The sequence below is a fragment of the Phasianus colchicus genome, chromosome 24 (genome assembly GCF_987193195.1).
Source record: "Phasianus colchicus chromosome 24, bPhaCol1.hap1.1, whole genome shotgun sequence".
NCBI classification, from domain to species: Eukaryota; Metazoa; Chordata; class Aves; order Galliformes; family Phasianidae; genus Phasianus; species Phasianus colchicus.
Window position 1 is genome coordinate 1,720,625 of NC_143459.1, and position 16,260 is coordinate 1,736,884.

Genomic DNA, 16,260 nt, shown 5'->3' on the forward strand with positions numbered 1-16,260 from the left:
CCCATATCACAGAGTGCTCATTACTTGAGCTGTGGCAAGGTGCATCTCTTGTGCCTCCTTATTTCCACCACCCTGTAGGAAGCCATGGTGTCCTCCTTCCCCTGCAGAACCACGTCCCAAAGCACGCTGGCACCAAGCTGTGTGTGGGTATTTTGAAGGCAGGGTGGGAATGAGAAGCATTTTGTGGAATTGCACTCAGTTAATGCAGCCATGAAGCCCAGGGCTTGCTGCCAAGGAATTTTGGGGTAGTTTGAATTGATTCCCACTGTGCCACAGAGAATGCTTGGCCTTGCTGACGAAGCTCAATTCTTGGCTGCAGCAAACCTTTGCAAATGGGTAAGGCAGGGTGAGCTGAAGCTGCTTTCATGTGCTTCCAGGTGTAGCAGCTCTGTGAGTGGGGCAGGCTTGCTGGTGGCTTGGGCTTCCTCATCAGGTGAAGCTGTGTCCTGTTTCTCTCTGGGATGAAATGGAGTTTGAACCTTGCAAGTGCAAGGAAAAACATTTGTGGGGGCAGTGAGCATGAAGCCTCCAGCATGCAGCTCCTGCATGATGAAAGGAACATCAGGCGACGAGCGAGCACATGGGAGCCGTGTGCTGTTGGCTAGACAACTGGTGCTGATTCATTAGACTCTAATTACAAGTTATTTTTACCCATCCTCCCATCTCCACAAAGGGTTGCTTGGAAGGCAGCGCTGAAACTCTTCCTTCATCCCGACTTTGAGAACAGTCAGATGGAAGCCTGTCTGTCCTCTTTGTGTTGAGTTTTTGGAAGGAACACAAAGCTGCTTTGCAGGTGGAAGGGCGCTGCGGTGTTGGGCTTTGCATGGGCTGGGATGGGGCAGAGGGCAGGAGGGAGCGTGTGCTGCTCTGGAGCACTTCCAAGGGAGTGCAGTGTCCCTGCACACTGCTGGGCATTATCAGTGCAAACTGTAGGTTGCACCCAGGACCTCAGCTCTCAGGTTTTCCTTTCAGTCCTCTTCATGCGATACCCGCGGTGATAAAGGAAGTGATTTATGAGCTGCCTTTCCTTCCCTTTTACTTTATGATCTGCGTCGTGCAGCAGGTATAATTAAGAGGGGGTCGGTGCCCAGGGTGACACATCGCTGTCCTGTTTATAGCAGAGGCACTGTGATCAAGCAGAAGCATTTAAATCCCTCATTAGTGCCCTCACTCTCGAGGGCCAGGCTGCTTTCTGAAGACTGTTATATTTTCCTCTGTGCACAGTTTAATGCTCTTTCACTAACTGCTGTCTCTAGTGATAAATTGGGCTTGTAAAAAAAGCTGACGTGCTTGGATAAAGCCTTGTGTCTAAGAATGGAGCAGTGTCTTGGTAGCCCTGGATGTCCAGTTCAGGTGGAAGTGACCTGCACACCTTCCTTTCCTTGGGGCAGCTCTTCCTCTTGTCCTTTTACACCTGACATGCCCAAAGGCACAGCAGTGCATCAACGTGGGGAACTCATCTATAGCAGAACAAATTTTGGTGAGGGAAATATCTGAACACTAGATTTCCAAACATTCTGTTTTATCTTAGCTTGTCCTTACCCTCCAGAAGGAAGGGGCTGAGGACTGTGGATCTTAGCATCCTACAGTCGTGGGATATCCCAAGTTGGAAAGGAATCACAAGGATCATTGAGTCCAGCTCCTGAGTAGTGAGGTGCTAAGGTTGTATCCAATGTGCTCACATGGATCTGTGGTGGGGAGATGCTGATTTACCATTTGAACCCCATCTAGAACGAAATTTCCCTGTTTTTTTTATTATTCTCTTTCTAGAAGAATGGAGTAGAAGTGGTAGAGGGTGCATGGAAGGGCTCAGAGTGTAGGGCAGAGAGAAGAGCACAGCAAGCACTGAGAATATGCGTGGAGTTAATGTGAAATTGAGAACGAACCTCCTAACCCCATTAAGTGGTTCTGCAGAGAAAACACGGTGCAGGCTTTTTATTACCTTCTGGAAGAGCACAGCCAGACATTTGGCAAAAGGCTTCAGAAAATCACCGGGTAAATGCAAACTGCAGGTACTGTGTTAAAAGCCCTCAGTTCTCCACTTCTCCCAGGTTTTAGGAAAGCTCTTTTAGCACATTAATTAAAAAAAAAAAAAACAACAACAAAAAAACAAACAGAATCACTCATGATTCTGTCCTCTGCACAAGTAAATGTGGCTCCCTAGCACGGCTTCTGCAAGCTTGTGGTGCAGGGCACGTGTCATTTTCTGCTCTTTTGATGCAGTCTATAAGTTTTGGTGTGCTGAAGGTTACAAAGGAGAAGGAGACCAAGAGCCCTCTCCTGGCAAACACCGAAAGGACAGCTGGCAAACCGCAGGCTGATGGCCTCAGAGTGCAGGTGAGATGCTGGAGTTGGACTGAACATCACTTAGCATTTTCCCATGGCCTCAGGATGTCTTGTAGGCTGTCATTCTGCAGCGTGGGGACAGGTTCAGGGCTATGCAGGTGGGGCTGAGTGCTGGCAGTGCTTCTCAGACTGCATTTCACAGAGCTCAGCAACGTCTCAGGGCTCCTGCTGGGATCCTGCATCTTCCATGGCAACACTCTGCATGCTGAGTGCTTTTCAAGCTCTGCATGTGTCACTCTTGCTCTGGAAGCTCCTAGTTTCCCTGGGCTTGCCCCAGGGATGCTGCATGGCTGTGGTGCTCTGACCCATCCATCTGAGCTGGAGAATGTTCTTAATCTGATCAGTATGTGCTGCCATGTGTGCTACAAATGCTATCTGAAGCTGAGACCATCACATGACTGCTGTAATTCACATTTGTCTAGGTTTTGGGTATCCCTTATAGATCCAATTAACCCGCTCTATCTGTAAACCCCGGGTTTAGGTGTGACCCATGGAATACGAGCTCTGCTCTTCCTCACAGCTTGTCTTATAACTCATTGAGAAAGCAACTGGGGACGGAGGTGTTCCCAAACAAAATCTTCCCATTTAGAAAACAACCCAAGGCCTTTTCTTGCTCAGTGCTGGGAAAGCCATCAGCTGTGCTGAAGGTCTGATCCCTCCCCACCCTGCACAGAGGGGAGGCTGGAAGGAAGGAGAAGAGCTTGTGTTGTCTGCACAGGGCTGTGGCTTCGGCCACCTTCCAGAGGGGAAAACCTGAGCCCTGCGTGTCCCTTGCTCACATCCCCAGCCCTGTGGGTGCAGGTGCCAGCTGCCTCCCTCCCCACATCCCCAGCAGTACAGCAGTCTGCGAGCGCAGAGGTCCTGGAAAATGTGAGGTAGCGGGAAGGAAAACGAATGTGTTGTCAAAGTAAATAAACAAACAAGGAGGGATGCTGTCCTGACGGCTGGGATGGGGCCAGAGCCGCCCCAGCAAGGACTGCAGCCACATAGTTTGGGGCTGATGTGCTGCATGGGCTACGGGTTCCTGCTGGCACACACAGTGTGTGTTATGAGCGTTGGGTTACGTTTGTCATCCAGTTTTGGAGAAGGCCATATACATTACAGACGTCTGTGTTACATTATTATCCCTCCTGATCCTATAGGCGTTCTTCAGTGCTCCTTTGGGGCATCATCTGTGCTGCTAGTTCCCATAACAACTTGTGAATTCATCATTCCAAAGAGGAGGGAAAAAAAAAAAAAAAAAAAGAAAATCAGCCCAAATTCTCTTGTCTTTTGTCAGCTACTGAAGCATTCGGATCCCTGGCAGCCTGCCGCTCCTTTTCTCCTCCTCTTTTCCTTGTTTTTCATGAAAAGAAATCCATGCATACGCTTAGAAGGGTGATTGGAATTATTTATAAAGTAAAAAAAAGTCTTACCTGTGCAGCATTATAGATGCTGGGCCTTGGTAAACATTTAAAATTGAAACAGCGATAGATTAAAAGATTTTTATGTATCAGGTGCTGGTTTAGCTGATGTATGAGTCTCTTTAGCATCCCTCTGACAGGTCTATTTAGAGCTTCCTTTGCGTCTGGCCTTCCTCAGGCAATGACACTCATTACTCTCTACTTGTCAGTCACAAGGAGTTATAATGGAGCTTAAATGGGTCTCCTGACACGGTACCCTTGTAAAGGAGTGATAAATGCCAGTTCTCCTACCTGGCAGTGCATAGGAGGGGTGGGCAGTGGGGACCCCCCAGGTCCTGCTTGGAGCAGAGGGATTTCCCCAGAGCTAAGGGTCATGGGAAGGCATTGGAGGCTTCTGAGACATTTTTGGGCAACTTGATCAAGTGGAAAATGTCCCTATCCATGACAGAGGGTTTGGTCTGGATCGTCTTTATGGTCCCTTGCATCTCAAACCATTGTGCCATTCTACGTGGGAAGACTGAGCACAAGGAGAATCACTATCGTCATGAACTACTGTTATGATCAACAGCTGTTTTCATCTCCTGTAGCTGTTTGCCCTCATAAAGTTTTCTTTGCCCAGGTATTTATCAGGCTCTGGTGTCAGGACCCAGATTTGTGCTGAATTTAAGCTACCCCAGCTCTGGCTGTGCCACCTTCCAAAGGTGAAGGCTGGGTACCCAGTTTGCCCAGGTTTCCTGGGCCCAGTAGTCAAAGAATTAGATTCCCAGAGCTCTGTTCCTCCAGAGCTTTCGTGTTCAGGCATTCAAGAAGAAAACTGGAGGAAATACAGTGAATGGACTTTGCAGACAGGTATCTGTACCACTCGTATCACAAGATCAAGGCAAAGCATGCTAATACCTGAAGCTCCTCCTTGCTGAGGGTTTCTTTTCGTGGCATGGAGCTGCTTCCTGAGTTCCCATGTCCCATCTGGGTCACAGCATCCCTGGGCTCAGCTCCCAGCCCCTCTGCCCTACAGGATGGTCCTATCTGATTGTACTTGATACTTGTTGCTACTTTTCCCCCTGTTTTAAGAAATAACGCATGAAAATACAGTGAAAGCCACCACAAGTGTAGACATGCAGATGCTTAGTAACATCAGGCGTGACTTTGAATCTATAGATAGACAAATTCTGCAATGTTGTTGACACCCAAGTAACAGGACTTATGTCATGCACTTAGTCACATCTAGGATCTGCGCTTGTGCAACCAGACTGCTGCTAAATATGGAGGTTATGGACAAAATCTGAGCTCTGGGCAGTTGATGGTTTTGCTGAATTAGTGTCCATGCTGGATTTTCATAGACTCATTAAGATTGGACAAGACCTCTAAGATCACCAAGTCCAACCCCAATCCATCCCCACCATGCCCACTGACCGCATCCCTCCATTCCTGGTCTGCCAATGCATCACCACTCTTTTGGGGAAGAAATTGTTCCCTAATAAGGCCATACATTTTAATGCAGTGGTCAGTGTGTGTAATCAAAGAGTTAAAAAACCTAATGGGAAAAGAGTTAAAAAACCCACTGGGAAAAGGCATGTAAGCGCCCAGCTGTCGGTCATTAGTGCTTCTCTCCCCTGAGCAGGCCCTGGGTTTTAAGGACAATGAACTGTGGTTTAGGAGAAGAACTATTCCCATTTGAATTGGATTATCTGACAATTTAAGTGCAATTGCATGAAAACAACATTAAAAGAACATTAAGATACTCTAGATAATAGGTCAGCCTTGTCTGATAGAACATAGCACCAGCTTTGGTTTCTTGGCTCTGTTCATTGGCCATCCAGGAGCAGAGCAAGGCAGAAGTCCTGTAACACATACATAAAAAGAAAAAAAAAAGAAGAGGGGGAAAAGAAAAAGGAAAAAATGAATACAAAAGATACCTCTTCATCTGCCGAAAGCCCTGTTCAAATGCACAATGGAACAAATTAAGCTTGTAGAGCCAGCTGTAATTTTGGCATTTCTCAGCTTTGCAAATAAACATTCTTTAATTAAAGCTCGTCTCTCGCTTCTGAAGATTTTTAGAAAAAGCAGTGAGAAGCAGTGCTGAGAGCCATACCCTCCTCAGGAACTGATCTTTCTGGGAGCACTGAGGGCCACGGTTTAGTGGGAAATATTAGTGATGGATGGATGGTTGGGCTGGATGATCTTACACGTGTTTTCCAACCTTGGTGATTGTATGATTCTGTAATTGCATAGGGGATGGCAGGTCAAATTTACTAATTAGCTTAAGCAACTCCTTCCCAGCACAGTGGCAAAAAAAAAAAAAAGAAAGAAAAAAAAAGAAAAAAAAAAGAAAGGCCTTATGGAGAGGTGGTCCAGGATGGCAGGTGGCACAGCCTGTATGTATCTGGCTGGGGGTGATTTGCTGGATTAAATCAGCCCTGGATTCTGTTCCCAGCTGTGCTGGAGCTGATCTTGCACAACGTCTCCCCTATCTCATTTCTACGAGGGTTGAATGATACTTGTTGGGCTCTTCAGAGCAATAGGAGCCATTGCTCAATATTATAACCAATGGAAACTGTGGCACTATCCTGGGTCAGTAGAAGAGACTGGAGGAGAAGCAAATGTGCTCCCATCTCAAGTGTGTTTGGTAAGCTGGGCACTGGATGGTCAGACTGAAGACATTGAGTCCTCAATAAGTGCAGATGACGATTTTCAGGTGTGTGTAGCTTGGCAGAACAAAGGAAATTGTCGTGAGAGCTGTAAAAATCTACTTCCTGAATGCAGGACGTGTGCCATGACTAACTTCCAGTTGGAGGGGGAGAGCTGGAGGGCTCGTTAGAGAAGTGGTTGGACAGCAGCATCACTTTCACTTGGGGTAAGGCATTTTATTTCTCATTTGCTTTTTGACACCGCTGCTGAAATTATTATTCCAGGAGGACCGAGTTGATCCATACTGATTTAAGTGTCTAAAATAAAGTTATAGATGAGTTGTGTTTCCACAATTCCCAGTCATCGTTGCGATGTTTATTCCGCGGCGGTGAAGTCATTACCAGTGAGCAACCAGTATGCTTTGAAAACAAAGAAATCATTTTGTGATGACACTGAAATAAAGGGAGGTTAAGAGGCGGTGTGGCTGAGTTCAGCACGCTAAAAGTTTTGCATTTATTTGCTGCGAAGGGAACCTGTTGTTAAGAGCCTAACGCGGTGCAGCCGCCGTTAAGGAGTCTCTCCACTCTCATTTGTTTGATTTATGCAACCAGTTCCCACTGACCAGACCGGCTCCGATGGATTGCACCTCTGTAAAGCTGCCACAGCTGACTGTGATATTTTCCCGACTGTTTTTTCCATTTAAATCAACAACTTTAACCCCAGCTTTACCTCCATGGCTCTAACTTGATGATTGCCTTCGGGAAGTTGCAGTTTTGGGTTTTCAAAGGTTACCCAAAGTATCGAGTTATTGGATTATATTCAGCTGATGGATTTGGGGGTGGTGGGAAAGGTGGGAGTGATCAATGTCTGCGTCCTCTGGAGCTTTGAGAAGAAGCTCTCCCAGGGAGTGGTTTGCTTTGTGCATAGCGTTAGGCGCTGCCTGGAAGCGCTCAGCTCCCGCGGTTGGATGCAAACTTGGCTCTGTCTCTTTTTTACGCGGTGTTTTCAGTACAAACCTGGGCCAGGGCCAGCATTTGTGACTTGGGATAACGCGAGCCAACCATCCCAGCCCCTGCTGCCTTCACGTGCTTTGTTTTCCTGAGGAATCGCGCAGCTCTCCGTTCTCCTGTTACCAACTGGCTGAGCTCAGAGGCTCTTCATGGCTCCCAGAGGTTGACTTTGGGGCTGTCATTAGCTCGAGATGTTATTGGCAGTGGGTCCTGGGAGCTGCCGCCAAGAAACATGTTTAGGCATTTGGATTGCTCTTGTAAATTTTAATTAATCACTTTGCTGCTGTATAAGGCAGCGCTGTAACACATACTTTATGCTCAAGGATTCAATTTCTTACAGCAACATTGCACCGCAGGTTAAAAAAGGAAGCAGTGGGGTAACAAACGTCTACATTCATGGATTCATGATGGTTTTATTTGCAGAGAGGCTCTCGAAGTGCTGTCAGTGACCAGTGTGGGCATGGGGCAATGCAGGGATGCTTTGCAGCAGGAGCTCCAGGGATGCTTCTGATGCATACAGCTGGCATTTTGGGGTGGTATGCCTGGGCATTCCTTATACACAGACATTTACTTAACAATTTTATATATATGTATATATATTTTTATATATTTATATATATATATATATATTTTTTTTTTTTTGCAAAGATGTCTGTCCAAAGCCCACGTGGCTTTTGAACGATGCTGAAATATTATTTTGGCCTCAGAAATTGGTAGGAGGATTTGGGAGGTGGAGGGGATTCTTGATACTTTTGCTTTGGATTTTACAACAAAAAGGCTTTCTGTTTCCAAGTCTGTTAACGCAGGACTCTGCATTGACAATAAATGTATCAGGTAAATCACAAATGAAAATATTCAGTGTTGACATGGGTCGAACTACAGCTGTATGGAGTAGTCTAGAGCCTTACAGTGTAGCTGTAAACTTGTGGATGCTGAGAGGCTTGTGATGTTGATGGGGGGATCAACAGAGCTGTGCCCTGATAGCACTGGAGAGAGGGAAACAAAGCCCATGTATCAGGGCAGGAGAAGCACATAATGTTGCTTGGTAGCATTGATGATATAGACAGAATGAGGATTTGCTGTAGAAATGAGCACAGATGAAGAAATTCTGATTTGCCATAGAGGAGTGTGCTGAGGAATGAGGTTGCCAAAGCCCTGACATTGGGGTGGAGGAGACACATTGTGCCAAATTCACTCCTCAGCTTTGTAGGTTTTGTCCAACTGCACTAATAGACTCCCACCACCTCCCCTAGGAGGTGTTCCAGACCCAAGGTCTCTCCTCTCTGTAGGTGTGCTGTGTGCTACTGAAGCTAAACTCTCCCTTCCACAACCTCCTCTGCATTGACTGCATCCCTCACCCCATGTGGGCTTCTGGACCAGTGCAGGGATTTACGTTACAGTGCTGTGCAGAGGATGCTGTGGAATTGCATCACCCCGAGATGTTTGGCCAAAAACCTGTGTAATAGAGGTGTCATGTGTAAGGGGATGGAGGTATAGTGTGTAAGGGGATGGAGGTGTCATTTCGCTGCTGCCTTCCCGATGCTCTGTTCTGTGGTACCAGGTTGTAGCCCAGGCCCCAGCACGGCATGTTGAATATCAATATGTTTTTAACCCAGAAAAATAGGCTTTTTGCAAAGCGTGCCACCAGAGGAATTGCAAGCATTGTGATTTCCTGAGTTGTTGCCCTGCTCTTGCTTCTCTTTCACTTCGTTCTTTGCCGACCTCTGCTTGGGAGATTGATGGGGAGGCCAGCAGCGACTCAGCTGCCTTCCAGGGGTGCAGCAATACAAGGGCTGACTCCTGTAGCATGATGAGGCTGTGCAATGTGTTAATATTATGATTATTATTATTTTTCTTAAAGCAAACTCCAGACTTTGCAGCCAGCCTCATTACTCACACGCTGTCCTTACGGGACCGCGTACCTCGCCTGCTCCCTGCCACGTCCCCAAGCCTGGCACTGCATCCCGGAGATTGACATCTCCTTCTCCAGCTCTGATCTCATGTCTTGGCCATCTGCTTCTTCTGGTGGTCTCCAGAGGGTCTGCCAATCAGCAGAGCAGGCTCTGAATGCACAGGCAAATGGGTTAGATTATTTTTGGACCTTCCTTGCAGCCATCTGTTTGGGAGGGAGCCATGAGCTTGTCTTACCCAGCTGGGTTAAGGTGCTGTGGCAGCCTGCGAGGGAGGAGGAAGCAAACAGGATAAAGAAAATTACCCTCTTCTTAAGGAGCTGAATCAGCTGCGAGACGGCTGCGAGCTCTGTGCCAGCAGCTGGCACGGGCTGTGGGACATGGGGATATTTCCCAGCTTCATCCCTTCGGGGCTGGCTGCTGCCTTTGGGTGACACCAGGCGAGGCAGCAAGTTTGGTTCTGCTCTGGAGCTGACTCGTGTTGCCCGTGACAACCCGGGTCTGAGTCTGTTTTACATGCACACGCATACACACATGCATATGTTGCTATAACAACCAGCCAGGACTTTTAAGAAATGTTGGACTCTGTTTTCCGGGTTGCAAAGCACCTAAGTTGTGCTGCGGTCCAGGAGGCAAACAGCTGCCTGCAGATTACTGTTTTCCCCCTAAAAAAATGTTCTAATTCAGGTATGCAAAGGAAAACATCTGTGTTAATTACCATGGGGTGTAAGGCCTCAGTATGGCAAGTGTGGCTCTGCTGCTCTTCTGGTGTTTGCCACAGCCCGTCCAGCTCTGACACAGCACGGCAGTCATGGGAGTGCTGCTCTTGGTGTCCCTGGAGCACCAGGCAGCAGCAAAGCACAAATCACAGGTCAGGAGTTGGACCCACAGCCTCCAACCCAAAATAGTGCTGTAACCTGCACAGTAACAGCCAGACGCTGCTAAGAGCAGGAGGTGCTGACAGCAAAGACCTGTATTAGCTATGGAAGCCTTATCCTATAGCTGTAGCAACTGGTTAAGATATTTGTGATATCTGTTCAACAGCATTTGTGCCCTGGAGCAGATTGAATGCTAATACTCTGTATTTTGCTGTGTTCTCTGAGTGATGAGGGTGCTCTCAGCAGTGTTGTCTTCCCCCCAAAAAGGGTTTTCTTGCAGGGAAAGGGGAAGCAGGGGGTGCACAGTAACCAGATGACACGTGTGCCAGCCCTTGCACTCTGGTCTTCATCTTTCCTGCATCTGAAAGCCAGACTTGCCTTAAAACAAGACCAGAGGAAGACAGGGAGTTCTGCTTTCCTCTTGCAGGCAGTGCTTTGTCTCCCTGTGATCCAAACACTTGTGATCCTGTGATGACTTCAGTGGAAACAGCAATGTCTAGGATACCCTAGAACTTCTTTTCCCATCCTGTTGTTGTGGTTGAGGGAATGGAGAAAAAAAGGTTCTGACCATTGTCTGGGGATTTCTAGACATGCAGTAGACCAGAAACCAGCTGCAGTTGGATTGCTGGAGGTATAGAATTCCCAGACATGTGAATGTATGGGCAGAATGAATCTGTGCAGTCTGGAAGCACGTGGTAAGTTGGATCCATCTCTCTGGAGCTGATGCCTTCTGGAGGTGCTGCAGGATGGGTATGGATGTGATGTATATGTGATGCACATGCTCCAGTCAAGTGGTTGGTTCATGCCTCCTGATATCAACCATGGTTTTTTTGGTTTGCATGAAGGCTCCTTAATGATTTCAGTGGCTTCTTGCTTTGTTCACCTGCACTCAGCATCAGGAAGCCTTCCCAGGATGATTCATCCCACAGCTCTGGGGCTGCACTTTGCCTTCCCTGGAGCACTCCATGGCTGGGGACAGGCTGCTGAGCTGAAAGGAAGACTTTTAGCTGCAAAAATTGTGCAAGCCAGCATGTGCTATTTCTGGAGCAGGCTGTAATGTATGCGTCTAGCCTGGCTCTCTTCAGCAACGGCCAAATGTTTTTTGAGCAGTAAAGAAGGTAAAATAGAGCAACACTGTGCCAGAGCCAGATTTTCCTTGCGTTCCCCAAGCAACGCCTGCAGGAGCCTGCACGTGCACTTGGGGACATGCAATTAAATGCTTTGGTCAACAGCAAATGGAGTGGGTGCCCTCAGGCACACTGGGGCTACAGAGCCCCACAGCCATGGGGCTCAGCCCTGTTTCGAAGCAGTCTGTGCCCAACTTGGGTTTAAGGCTTTTTTGTTGCAAAATGCAAAAATTAACAGCCTTCCCTGCAAGTCAACGGAAGGCAAAGCAAAGCAGGAGGGAGAAGGAAGCAGCCAGCAGGCTGAGCTGGCTCGTTAGAGTGCTGGAAGCAATTAGAGTGATGTTAGGTTGTTTCTTTGCCTGGTTTGCAGGGGAGGGTGAATCCACGATGGGTATACGAACCCTATGGCTTTTGGGTTTGGGGGGAGAGGGTTTGGGTGGTGCCCTGCAGTGTGCTGTTGGGCAGATGTCACCATGTCAATGGCAGCAGGCCTTGGGGACAATGGGGCAATGGCAGGGGACTGCCTGTGGGCACTGACACCCTCCTGCCCTGCCCAGGAACTGATGCTCTGCTCATCCCATTGGGTGAAACCTTCAGTAAGTGCATCAGAAGATGATAGCCCAGCCCCTGAGCAGAGCTCAGCAGACAGTTGGGATGTTTGTGTATAGCACGTGCTTCAGGAATTAATTGAGCTGTGCCCGTGGTGCCATGTTCAGAAGGGAAAACCAACATTTACTCACCACCTCTGTGGGTTGTTAAACTGATTGCGTAGCACTTTTGGGTCCTTCACACTTGCTGAATTCAAACAAATTTGTTTTGTAAGAAAGCTGCAAGATTAAGGTATAATTCTATTTTATTTTATTTTTTAAAAATTTGCCTGGCATTATTAAGTAGGAGGGTTTTGCTTCACCTTCTGCTTTTTGCTCACAATAACAGAAAGTATTCTCACTGCTCTTATTCAGCTCTGTCCACAGTGTTTGTGTGAGTGCTTTTGCAATGACACTGCACAGAGTTTTCTGTGCCTTCATACTGGCCGTGCGTGCGCCAACACATTTTCAAGAGAAGGATGCAGATTTAAAATCATTTAATCTAATTGCTGGCAGCAGAAGGCATGGTGGGAAAGATGCTCTGAAGAACTGCTGGATGGGCTAACAGCATTAGGTCCATTAAATCCTCCGGGAATGAACTGTCAGTAGATATTTCCTCCTATGTAATGGGAAAAATGAATTTAATCAGACAATAGGAGTAAGTTATTCTTTAGGTCAGTACTAAGAGCTAAAGGAAAATAAGAGTCACTTGCTCTTTAGTTCTGTTCTAAGCTAATCTCAGCCTTTTGCTTTTTCATTTCTTTTCCTGGGAATCTTCCTGTAACCTGCGGTGATTTTTGGATTTCTGTTCAGGCTTAGCCCTGCTGGCTCTCAGGTTAGAATGGAACAAGAGTTCCTGACCATGCCAAGAGCAGCTGGCCCTGTGGCATGGCCATGGTCCAGCTCTGAATGTTCAGGATGGGGTCTGGTTCCCATCTGGGATCTTTGGTTTTAGAGGAGCTGGAAAGCCTGTGACCAGCCTGTGCCTTCTATACGTGCATCTGTCAGTGAGTCATTTCATGTGTGAAAATAATCTCATCAAAAGCCATTTCAAGTCTAATGTTTATGAGTAACTGCGATGTGAGACCGTGAAGGGCAGCAATGAATGAAGGTGGAGTGGGTCAGCATGCTTTGCTGCAGCCCAGTCCAGAGATCATAGAATGAATCATAGAATGATTGAAAAGGCCCACAGTGCTCATCCAGTTCCAACCCCTTGCTATGTCACCAACCAGCAGCACAGGCTGCCCAGAGCCACATCCAGCCTGGCCTTGAATGCCTGCAGGGATGGGGCATCCACAGCCTCCTTGGGCAACCTGTTCCAGTGCCTCACCACCCTCTGGGTGAAAACTTCCTCCTAATATCCAACCTAAACCTCCCTTAATTTAAAACCATCCCCCCTTGTCCTATCACTGCCCACCTCACAAACAGCCGTTCCCCCTCCTGTTTATCCGCTCCCTTCAAGTACTGAAGGCCACAATGAGGTCTCCCTGGAGCCTTCTTTTCTCCAAGCTAAACAAGCCCAGTTCCCTCAACCTTTCTTCATAGGAGATACACTTCTCCAGAAGGATTCTCATGAGGAGACCACAGGGGACAGTAAAATGAAAGATGCTACTAAAGATAAGGCCAAAACAATGGTATGAGAGCTGCAGAAAAGGAGCAAAAGGGTAAGAATAGAATCATCGAATCGTAGAGCTGCAGAATCATAGAACCACAGAATCACAGAATGCCTTGGTTGGAAGGGACCTTAGAGATCAAAGGAAAAGCCCTTATGTCTCCATGGCAGGCAGTGTGTCTGTGGCATGAATGACTTGTTTGATTTAAAATCACCCCTTACACCTCGGTCTCCTGTGTTTCTCTCCAGGCTCCCTCTCCCAGGTCGCCATACGAACACCCTGAGCCTCCTCGAAGTGCTGGAGATGAACCCATAGCAGTGAGCAGCAGGTAGGAGGCTCAGCCCTGGCCTTGGTGCCATGTGCTGCATGGCCCATCACCGGGGTGTTCCAGGATCTCATTTTGTGCACTCCTTTGAGGTGATGCACTTGCTGGAGTTTGCAATTTCAGGGTGAGATGGTTGGTGATGCATCATTCTAAAGGATGTCTAGAGTGGCAGAGGTCTGACTCGTGTTTTCACTTGTGTATTTCTGCTTGCTGTGTGCTGTTGGTGTTGCTTGAAGCTGCCTGGACAAAATCATGCCCATTTCCAGGTCCTTGCTGCAATTGTCTGAGCCCAGGAGATGTGCAGGTTGCCTCTCAGCTCCTTTTGCTGTGGTTTTCTGTCTGACTCTGTAACCGGCAGCTGGATCCTATAAAATATTTAGAAGCAGAGGCTGTGGTTGCTTTTTGTGCCTTGTAGATGAGGACATGGCCATCAGGTACCCAACTTCTGTTCTCCCTTATTGCCCTTGCAGTGCACCTTGCAACTTTCCTGAATTTGCTTCACTTACTGATGAAAATTCACTCTTCTTAGTGATGCTGGTTGTTTAACTATAGGGAAATTTGTGGAAATGAAGCACGTGGAGCACTGAGAAGACCCTCCGGGAGAAGATGGTGAACCAATGCCCAATGCTGGGCATTGACACTTGCATGTATGTGGTAGCACAGCCCAGGACTTGCGTGCACTGGGAAGTTTTTAGGAACCAGGAATCACATGGCTGGTATGACACAGATGGATGTGGCTCTTGTGTGAAAATTGGGTTTGATTGCTGCCTGCTTTGGAGCACACAGCCTTCAGAGGTGCACACCTCATGGCAGTTTGGTGGTTCTCTGCAGGTTTGGTGCAGCTCTGTGTTGTTGTTTTCAGAGTTGAAATGTGGTATAGCACAGGGCAGGCAGCAAAACAGCATTTCTGCATGGATAAAAGAGCAGGAGAGCCATGGGGGATGAAGGAAGATGGGCTGGAGAGGCCACCTGCAAAAGCTGCAGCCATGTCTGGGGGAGAAGCTGCAGTCCTGGCAGCAAGGGGAGAATGGAAGGAGGATGTTGCCATGTGGCATGGCCTCATCTTCGGTCTCAATGGCCAATGGTAATTGAAGGGGACAGATTTTGCCCCACTGCAGCAGCAGGTAGCCTGTCTCCATCAGGAAAGTACTTTTTGCTCCATGGCTGTTATAGCTCATTATCTCACTGACCTTTAATTCTGCAAGTGTTCCTTGCAATGTGTTTCTTCAGCCTGCTCCAGCTCCTGACCTCCGTTCCCAGAGGCAGCAGGATAAAATATTCATCTGCTGTGCTGTCTAGCTGCTTTGCATCCCTCCTCCACCCCTCTGTCTCTGTCCTTTTTGGCAATCTGTCGTTTTTTCTTTTTGGTACGAGTCCAGGAGCTGATCAAAAAGTACTTGGGCAGCTGGAGCAAGAAACAATGGGTTTTAAAAACACTTTAATGTGTTTGTAAACAGGTATTCTTCATCAGGGTCCCTGCCCAGTGCACTGGCAGCAGGTAAAACTGAGACTCTTCTGAGGTCAACATTAATTACATGGTGTAAAATGGTGCACAGTGATCAAAGATGCGATGGGAGGTATCTCCTGTCCCACTGCCCTCATATCTTCCATAGAATCATAAAGGTTGGAAAAGACCTCTGAGATCACCAGCTGTGATACCGTGCTCATCACTGTAGTCACTGAGCACCTGAGATTGCTCTTTTCTCAACTGCAGCAGGGAAGATGGGCAAAGATTGCTAACAGTGTTGGCAGCATTGTGTTGGCTTTGAGGGTGCTCCAGAGATGTCACACTTGTTGAAATTCAGCTGCTGGGGAAGACTGATGCAGAGAAGAATCCTGCTGTCTCATCAAAATCTCCGTTTCCCCCTGATTTCCTCAACTTGCTCATAGTGGGCAAATGGAGGAGAAAAGCCAGAAAGCACTGAAACCAACCCCTTTGCTGCACCCTAGCACAGCTCCCAGCCCCTGGCTGCTCTGGAGATGCTTGGGGACGGATGCAGCCACTCCGAGCTCTCCCGTGAGCAGCGGCGTAATTGCAGAAATTGGCACGGTGGCTTGGAACGAGATCTAATTAATTAATTCAAGACATGCTGGGATTCAATTTTATTAAACCTTGGAATCAGAGTAGACTAGATGAAATGTAAGCAAAGGTTTGGGAGGGGAGGGGTGTGAGCTGCCTGCCAGCACTGCCGTCATGGGACCTTCGTGCCCTTCACCAGCACAGCACCGAGGGCACACTCAGGGTATAGAAGTATATATGTGTTGTGTACACATATACATCCAGCAGCAGCCTGCTGTGAGGGTTTCTCTGCAGCTTTGACTATCAGAGAGGCTCTGTTTCCCCCACCCCCTTCTATGTTGCCTTATGCAAGGTGCCTATCCGTCTCTCTTGCTCCCCAACAGCCCCAACGGTGATGAAGGGGTTTCTTTGGC

General features: G+C 47.8%; 1 protein-coding gene across 11 annotated transcripts in view; it reads left to right on the forward strand.

The window, feature by feature from the left end:
• Positions 1–16,260, forward strand: part of HIVEP3 (HIVEP zinc finger 3) — a 216,248-nt gene that overhangs the window by 91,739 nt on the left and 108,249 nt on the right. For 7 of the 11 annotated variants that reach the window (XM_090124023.1, XM_090124026.1, XM_090124024.1 and 4 more), the window contains one exon: positions 13,751–13,830. The exons of the other annotated variants lie outside the window; for them this stretch is intronic. The gene's annotated coding sequence lies outside the window, so the exon portion shown is untranslated. The remainder of the gene's footprint in view (positions 1–13,750; positions 13,831–16,260) is intronic. 11 annotated transcript variants of the gene reach the window in all.